This window comes from Sardina pilchardus, chromosome 1, assembly GCF_963854185.1.
Source record: "Sardina pilchardus chromosome 1, fSarPil1.1, whole genome shotgun sequence".
Taxonomy (NCBI): Eukaryota; Metazoa; Chordata; class Actinopteri; order Clupeiformes; family Clupeidae; genus Sardina; species Sardina pilchardus.
The window spans coordinates 5,144,116-5,152,601 of record NC_084994.1 but is presented as its reverse complement, the minus strand read 5'-3'; the positions used below and the strand labels follow the sequence as shown (position 1 = coordinate 5,152,601).

General features: G+C 39.7%; 1 long non-coding RNA gene across 1 annotated transcript; it reads right to left on the bottom strand.

Moving 5' to 3' along the window:
* Positions 1–1,077: 1,077 nt before the first annotated feature.
* Positions 1,078–5,629, bottom strand: LOC134082084 (uncharacterized). The gene is made up of 3 exons (XR_009939563.1): positions 5,589–5,629; positions 1,566–1,757; positions 1,078–1,191 (listed from the first exon to the last, which is right to left on the bottom strand). It is a non-coding gene; the product is annotated as an uncharacterized LOC134082084 (long non-coding RNA).
* Between the last annotated feature and the right edge of the window lie 2,857 nt (positions 5,630–8,486).

The window sequence follows — 8,486 nt, the reverse complement described above, 5'->3', positions numbered from 1 at the left end:
ATCAAAGTGCGCTGTGCCATGCCGCCATCTAGTGGTTAAGGAATATTTCACACCCATTATTATGATATTAAAAGCTGCTCCGTTGAAAATTGACACAAAGTCGTTTGGGTGATCCATGTGATGAATTGTGTTTTTCTTTTCATACTTCGTTACTTTATGAATGGTGGTGTATTATTTAGGTACCATTTTGAATGTCATTACTCTGACATTCAAGAAATAACAGCTGCCATTTTTCGTGACCGAGGGTCAATGGGGAATTGCATTGAATATGGGTCGCGGATGTAATGTTTTTGTTCTCCCTTAAGTTTCTCCACGTTGCGTCGATAAAATTTCGCAATTCTTGCTGTATTATGTCAGACAAATATGTAGGTTATTATCAAAGTGAAATGATTACTGTCATATGTCAGCGGCGTTTGTTTGAGCACATAATTGACGTTTTCCTTCGAAATGGTCAGCCAGAATCAATGGGAGTCAATGGGGAACCGTAATCCTTCTGAAGCTTGTGCCGGATGACGTGACGGCGGTGTGTTGATGCTATAATAATTTCATACTTAACATGTTACAATATCGTGTATTCGTGCAACTTAGCTGTTGGCACTTTATATCGGTAATGCCACTTGTAATTACGGACGGCAGACTGTTACAATGTATAGCCATTTAAGTCACGTTGTTTTAGGCTTTTCCACGTGCTACTTCATACTGCCACTTATACTGCGTGGTGTTATTACTGACAATGAACCTGTTCAGTATGTCTATTTAGCTGAGTCTTGATTGCACAGTTAGAATGCAATGCTGATTGTAGTCTGTATGTATTATTTTCTAGAAACCACAACTTGACACAACACAATATAACAAACTCAACACAATTTAACAAATTATAATTCAACATACAAGTCACATATTTTGGATTGTGGAATAAATGGTCAATAACATCACCCTGGAAGATTTGCATTCTTTCTGACCGAAGAATTAGACCAGCAGTTGTACGACCCTCAACACATTTCATTATTTCCTACAGTGTGTGATATTTCTAAGTAGCTTGTAGCCTATACAAACTACAGACTGATAACTACTCACTTTAGACCTGATGGAACTGGTTCACTGCTGAATTGGGGCATATCACACATGGACGCATCACTCTTCATGGACACACAGCTGGGCACTGGAGATGGAGGTCTGTGTGTCTGTGGGCTGTTACATAAGGAGACACAAGACACTGATTAACATCAACTCATTCCTCTGTGATTATATTTGTTCACACATCACAACACAACATCAATGACTAAGTGAAGTTCTAACCCGCTCTCCTGAGCATGGACACCATGTGGAGACTGATGACTCATGCATCAAATACACTGTATAACAGGGGTGTGTGAGTCTGCATGCATATGTGTGATGCTGTGTGTGTGTGTGTGTGTTTGTGTGTTGTGTGTGTGTGTGTGTGTGTGTGTGTGTGTGTGTGTGTGTGTGTGTGTGTGTGTGTGTGTGTGTGCGTGCGTGCGTGCGTGCGTGCGTGCGTGCGTGCGTGCGTGCGTGCGTGCGTGCGTGTGTGTGTACTGACTTACTCAACATCATCAACAGAGTGTGTTAATTTGATGTTAGGATCCACTTTCTTGTCTTTCTTCAAGGTCATCCACCGGAGTAGCACATCCTCTGGTCTGAGACCTGCAGCCTGCTCTCTCTCCTGATCACTGCTGTCACTCATCCTGGCAGCAGCAGCGGGAGAGTCTCTCTAGACTCTGATGTTCACATCACTCCTTACATAATCACAACACAAACACAAATGACCAGGGCCCGTATTCACAAAGAATTTTAGGGCTAAAAGTAGCTCCTAACTGGCGAATTTAGGAGAAACTCCTAAAAATAATGGGCGTGTCACTCCTAACTTTAGGACTCCTAATTGTTCTCACTAAAAGTAATTCACAAAGCATTTTAAGCCTAAAAGTAGCTCCTAAGTCTAGGACAGCTTAAAAGAAGTCGAGAGGACTCCTAACTCAGTAAGACCTATTCACAAACCGCGATGTAGTGAAATGACCGTGCGGTTACAGGAGCTGTCATGCGAGGGAATCATTGTGCATTGCAACTAAGAGATGCAATAATGCCACCGACAATCAAAAAACCACCACTGCATGTAAACTAAATGTAACGTGTCGTTGTAGGGCTAAATTAAATTAAATTTAAAAATTAAATTGTTTATCCTCTTCGCGAATGTAGGCTACGTGCTTTCATACAGATTAATTTAAACCATGTTGCAAATTTAGGCTACTGCTCCAGTCCGTGTTTCATTATGCTCCTAGGCTATTTGCTTTAGCCTACTCTTTATTAATTTAGGCTATACCCATTTATTCATCATCTTCCATCCTTCACAGTCCGACATAGCGCACGCATTCTCACCAGCTAAGACCTGACATCTGTCACTCAACTCGTCATCGTAGGGGAGGTTTTTGCCATCATTCCCGCGTTATAATCACCAGCCAATCAAGGTGGTCACTTTCATCAAGCTCGTGCATGAGTAATGACGTCAACCATAGCAACGAAGACTCACTTTTAGTTTAGGAGTGGGCGTTTCTCCTTACTAAAAGTAGGTCTGAAAGGCTTTGTGAATAACTTTTAAAACTCCTAACTAAAATCTTCTAGCACAATTTACAGTTGGAGTACTCTTAGTGGTAAGATAAAATGCTTTGTGAATATCGGCCCAGGAGGAAACAACAACACCTGTTTACAAGTACTAGGAGAAGAAGAGGAAGCAGAATCAGAAGTTGTATAATTCTACCTCCTCTTTGTAACATACACTACTGTATATCTCAGGTGGCTTTAAACACCACGTTCTGTTCTCTTCACCTAACTAACCGATTCACTTATCATGTTTACAGACCTTACTGCCCTCTAACTGGCCCTATGCAGATGGGTCGGGCCCTTGAGTCATGGATCTGCTAGAGGTTTCTTCCCATATGTATATCTAGGGAGTCTGTGAATGTTTAACACTCTGTAAAGCGCCATGAAACATGTGTAATGTTGTGTCACTCTATAAGTGAAATGAAATTGAAATTGAAGTAGATAGACTAGTAGAGAATGATGAAGAAAATGATTATAATGTACAATATGGAGTAATCAAAAACAGGCTGAGCATATGATTCTGAGTTCTGTAGAAGGAAAGGGATTCAGAAAGGGGATTCATGGATTTCCATTTTAAATATTGCTTTGTCCAAAAACCTAGTCATCACTGTATATTGTACCACTAGTTTAATGTGTAAAAGGCAACATTTTCAGGTATTTTAGGTGAACTGCCTTTCCATTGGAGTAACTGAACCATCTACTCATCCTTCTGTTCCTCCTCATTTGATGGAGAATCCTGCTGAGCTTTATCTTATATATTTATGTTACACATTAAACCTCCTCATTTGATGGAGAATCCTACTGAGCTTGACCTTCACCAGACTCCTGACAGACAAAATGAAATCCTGAGTCCCAATACAGACTGCTGTATGTCTCACCTGTTCATAAAAACTTTTGTGAACACAAATCCACATCTGCATGCCTTCATCTTAGCACTGCCACTTAGATACATGAGTCTGCTGCTTATTGACCCTTCATCTTAGCACTGCCACTGAGATACATGAGTCTGCTGCTCTGTTGTATTCTACTTATCTACCCTTCATCTTAGCACTGCCACTGAGATACATGAGTCTGCTGCTCTGTTGTATTCTACTTATTGACCCTTCATCTTAGCACTGCCACTGAGATACATGAGTCTGCTGCTCTGTTGTATTCTACTTATCTACCCTTCATCTTAGCACTGCCACTGAGATACATGAGTCTGCTGCTCTGTTGTATTCTACATATCTACCCTCCATCTTAGCACTGCCACTGAGATACATGAGTCTGCTGCTCTGTTGTATTCTACTTATCTACCCTTCATCTTAGCACTGCCACTGAGATACATGAGTCTGCTGCTTATTGACCCTTTATCTTAGCACTGCCACTGAGATACATGAGTCTGCTGCTCTGTTGTATTCTACTTATCTACCCTCCATCTTAGCACTGCCACTGAGATACATGAGTCTGCTGCTCTGTTGTATTCTACTTATCTACCCTTCATCTTAGCACTGCCACTGAGATACATGAGTCTGCTGCTTATTGACCCTTTATCTTAGCACTGCCACTGAGATACATGAGTCTGCTGATCTTGTTTATTCACCTTATTTACCCTTCATGTTTTTTTTTGGCCAGACGAGTCCCATTGAGTCCCTATACAGCAAATGCACGACAATACTAAACTGATCCACCATGTTCAGCTGTATGGTACACAAAAAGGACTCATGATAATATATATATATATATATATATATATATATATATATATACTGTAGAGAGAGAGAGAGAGATAGATAGATAGATATATACAGTAGATAGACAGATAGATAGATAGAAGTGTTGAGCTTGTTTAATATAAATGTTTTTTATATATACATTTCCAGTCAGGTGCTCCCTGTAATGAAGTGGCTGGACTGGTTCACTCACAAGGAAACTCTCTGGAGCGAAACTATCTGATCTCGTCATGAATATGCATTCCTATCATATCCACCCTGAGGAAAGGAACGTTTCGTGTGTGTGTGCATGATTGAATGTCTGCTTGTGTTTTTATGTGCGTGTGTGCACACCTGTGTTTGTGTGAGTGTGTTGATGTGCGTGTTTATAGTATAATATCTGCATATACCCACAGTGTGATCACAACATACAGGCCAACACACATGCATGCATACAGTAGTATCATATATCTGTGACCCACACTGTAATCACAACATACAGGCCAACACACATGCATACAGTAGTATCATATCTGTGACCCACACTGCAATCACAACATACAGGTCAACACACATACATACAGTAGTATCATATATCTGTGACCCACACTGTTATCACAACATACAGGCCAACACACATGCATACATACAGTAGTATCATATATCTGTGACCCACACTGTAATCACAACATACAGGCCAACACACACACATACATACTGTACAGTAGTATCATATATCTGTGACCCACACTGTAATCACAACATACAGGCCAACACACACACACACACACACATACATACTGTACAGTAGTGTAATATATCTGTGACCCACACTGTAATCACAACAAACAGGCCAACACACACACATACATACAGTAGTATCATATATCTGTGACCCACACTGTAATCACAACATACAGGCCAACACTCATACAGAGTATAATATCCTGTTGGCCATTTGCTGTGGCACTGTTTCAACAACCTTACACAACAATACAACATTTATAGTAGGCCAAAATGTGCCTGTTCAGTTGATGTACTGTGGGCTAGCTCTGAATAGGGCAGTCTTAAAATATGAATAGCAGTTTAAGCTAAGAGATAACAACAATCTCAATACTCATACATGTCCATACAGTTTATACCTGATATTAATAGGGCCACAAATAGCCCTCCATACAAACAATACATACACGTGTTATGTACAAACACCTCCAAACCTCAAGAGAAATGTAACGATCACTGCAAACAACTCATATATGTAAACAAAAGAACTTACTGTACAGTGTTGAGTTTTATTCTCTTGTCATTTCCTTGAGTCTCAGCCGCTCCCTGTAGAGAACTGGCTGGGCTTGTTCTTTATCAGGAGGTTAAGGTCTGTTCAAACCATAGGCAACTCATGTTTAACTCTTTCCTCCTCATTAATTTGTGTGTCTTCTACAGTAGTTATAGAGCATGTACTGTATGAATGGAAATAACACTGATGTCAGAATCCAGGTCTCACTCTTCCTCTCTCTTGGTCACCCCTCTAACTTAATGTCCATAGAGTGTGTGCTTCTGTGTATATGCATGCTCATGTGTATGTTAGTGAGTTGAGAACTTATGTCTTGTGCTTCTGTGTATATGCATGCTCATGTGTATGTTAGTGTGTGTATGTACATGTGTATGTGTATTTTCACTTCTAATGACTTTTACCTATTTTTATTCATTATTTTAATCTTTCTTTTTCTTACTATTGTTATTACTGTGGTGTGTTTTATTACTGTGATATGTTCTATACATGTGATATGTGTCATCATTTTATTTGAGGTAATGCCTTGACTGTGTAAAGCACATTGTGTCTGCCTAAGGTATGAAATGCGCTATATAAATAAATTGCCTTGCCTTGCCTTGCCTTGCCTTGCCTTGTTGAGGAGAGTATGTCTTGTGCTTCTGTGTATATGCATGTACATGTGTATGTTAGTGTGATAATAGAGCATATGTCTTGTGCTTCTGTGTATATGCATGTACATGTGTATGTTAGTGTGTTTATAGAGCATATGTCTTGTGCTTCTGTGTGTATGCATGTAAATGTGTATGTTAGTGTTTATAGCGCATATATCTTGTGCTTCTGTGTATGCATGTGCATGTGCATGTGTGTATTGAGGAGCATATGTCTTGTACTTCTGTGTGTATGCATGTACATGTGTATGTTAGTTTTTATAGAGCATATGTCTTGTGCTTCTGTGTATGCATGTACATGTGTATGTTAGTGTATTGAGGAGCATATGTCTTGTGCTTCTGTGTATATGCATGTACATGTGTGTGTTAGTGTTTATAGAGCATATGTCTTGTGCTTCTGTGTATATGCATGTACATGTGTATGTTAGTGTGTTTATAGAGCATATGTCTTGTGATTCTGTGTGTATGCATGTACATGTGTATGTTAGTGTGTTGAGGAGCATATTCCTCAAGTTTTATTCTCTTGTCAACTCATATTTACAGTAGTAAACAAAGGAACTTACAGTGTTGAGTTTTATTCTCTTGTCATTTCCTTGAGTCTCAGACGCTCCCTGTAGAGAACTGGCTGGGCTTGTTCTGTATCAGGTGGTTAAATTGTGTTCATGCCATCAAGAGCAAAGCAACCCATCTGGTCGTGAATAAATAACTATTTTCATTCAGTTGTGTCTCTTAGTCTATCATCTGGGCCTATAGATTCATGTGTACAATGGTCTGATTATTGCTTAGTTATAAATGATGTATGTGTATGTACAGTATGGTCTGAATATTGTTTATTTATATATAATGTATGAGGTGAGAATCATGGTGGCCCATCAGGACTGACTATGCTTAGCTTAATTGTGAATGTCCCATGCAACAGCCTGAAGTGTGCAAAGGAAGATGTAAACAGTGACCAAGTAGCCCACATCATCTACAGACTCAATCTGTAACTTGTAAACAGTAAACAAGTACCCCACATCATCAATCTGTAACTTGTAAACAGTGAACAAGTAGCCCACATCATCTACAGACTCAATCTGTAACTTGTAAACAGTAAACAAGTACCCAACATCATCTACACACTCAATCTGTAACTTGTAAACAGTAAACAAGTACCCCACATCATCAATCTGTAACTTGTAAACAGTGAACAAGTACCCCACATCATCTACACTCAATCTGTAACTTGTAAACAGTGAACAAGTACCCCATATCATCTACAGACTCAATCTGTAACTTGTAAACAGTGAACAAGTAGCCCACATCATCTACAGACTCAATCTGTAACTTGTTAACAAATTAAGACAATCAGCTAATAAAACTGACAATAGGCCCACAGCATCTCTTATGTAAAGTGAAATGAAAGTGCACACAAATGATATGAAAGTGCACATCACATAGAATATTGATTTTATTCTTTAAATCCACGTAGGTGAGAGCATCAACATACAGTATGTGTGTGGTTGTGTGTGTAGAGTGTGTGCAATGTGCTTCATGCATGCTACTGTAGCCTATGTGTTCTGTAGACACACACACACATACAGACGCTACACCCATGTGTTCACTAGTGATAGGAAGAAGCTTTATTTCAAGTTGCGTAATGTTCATGTGAAAGCTACAAGATATAAAGGGAGGAAAAAATGCATAAATCATTTAATAATCATTTTATTTCAGTTCATACTAATTCATGCACCCTCATCGTAAAGTGTTAACCATGTTGGATACAAAGAAAAGACAATGGTAACAAAAACAGATTAAATGGTGTGCATCTTTAAATCAATGTACACATAGGATACATCATGAATTCAGCACTAATTCTTATCAAGTTGGTTGGTATGCATCTTTAATTCAATGTACACATAGAATACATCTTGAATTCAGCACTAATTCTGATCAAGTTGGTTGTGTGTGTGTGTGTGTGTGTGTGTGTGTGTGTGTGTGTGTGTGTGTGAACACAGGAGGTGTGTGTGTATGTGTGGACACAGGAGGTGTGTGTGTGTGTGTGTGTGTTTGTGAGTGTGTGGAGTGGACACGGGAGTTGTGTGTGTGTGTGCGTGTCTGTGTGGACACGGAAGTTGTGTGTGTGTGTGAGTCAGAGCATGTGAGCGGAGCTGAGCGGCTAGTATTTCCGCTCCCCGCTTACGTCCGTGTTCTCTCCTTCGCTCCATTCCCGCTTACGTCCGTGTTCTATCCTTCGCTCCA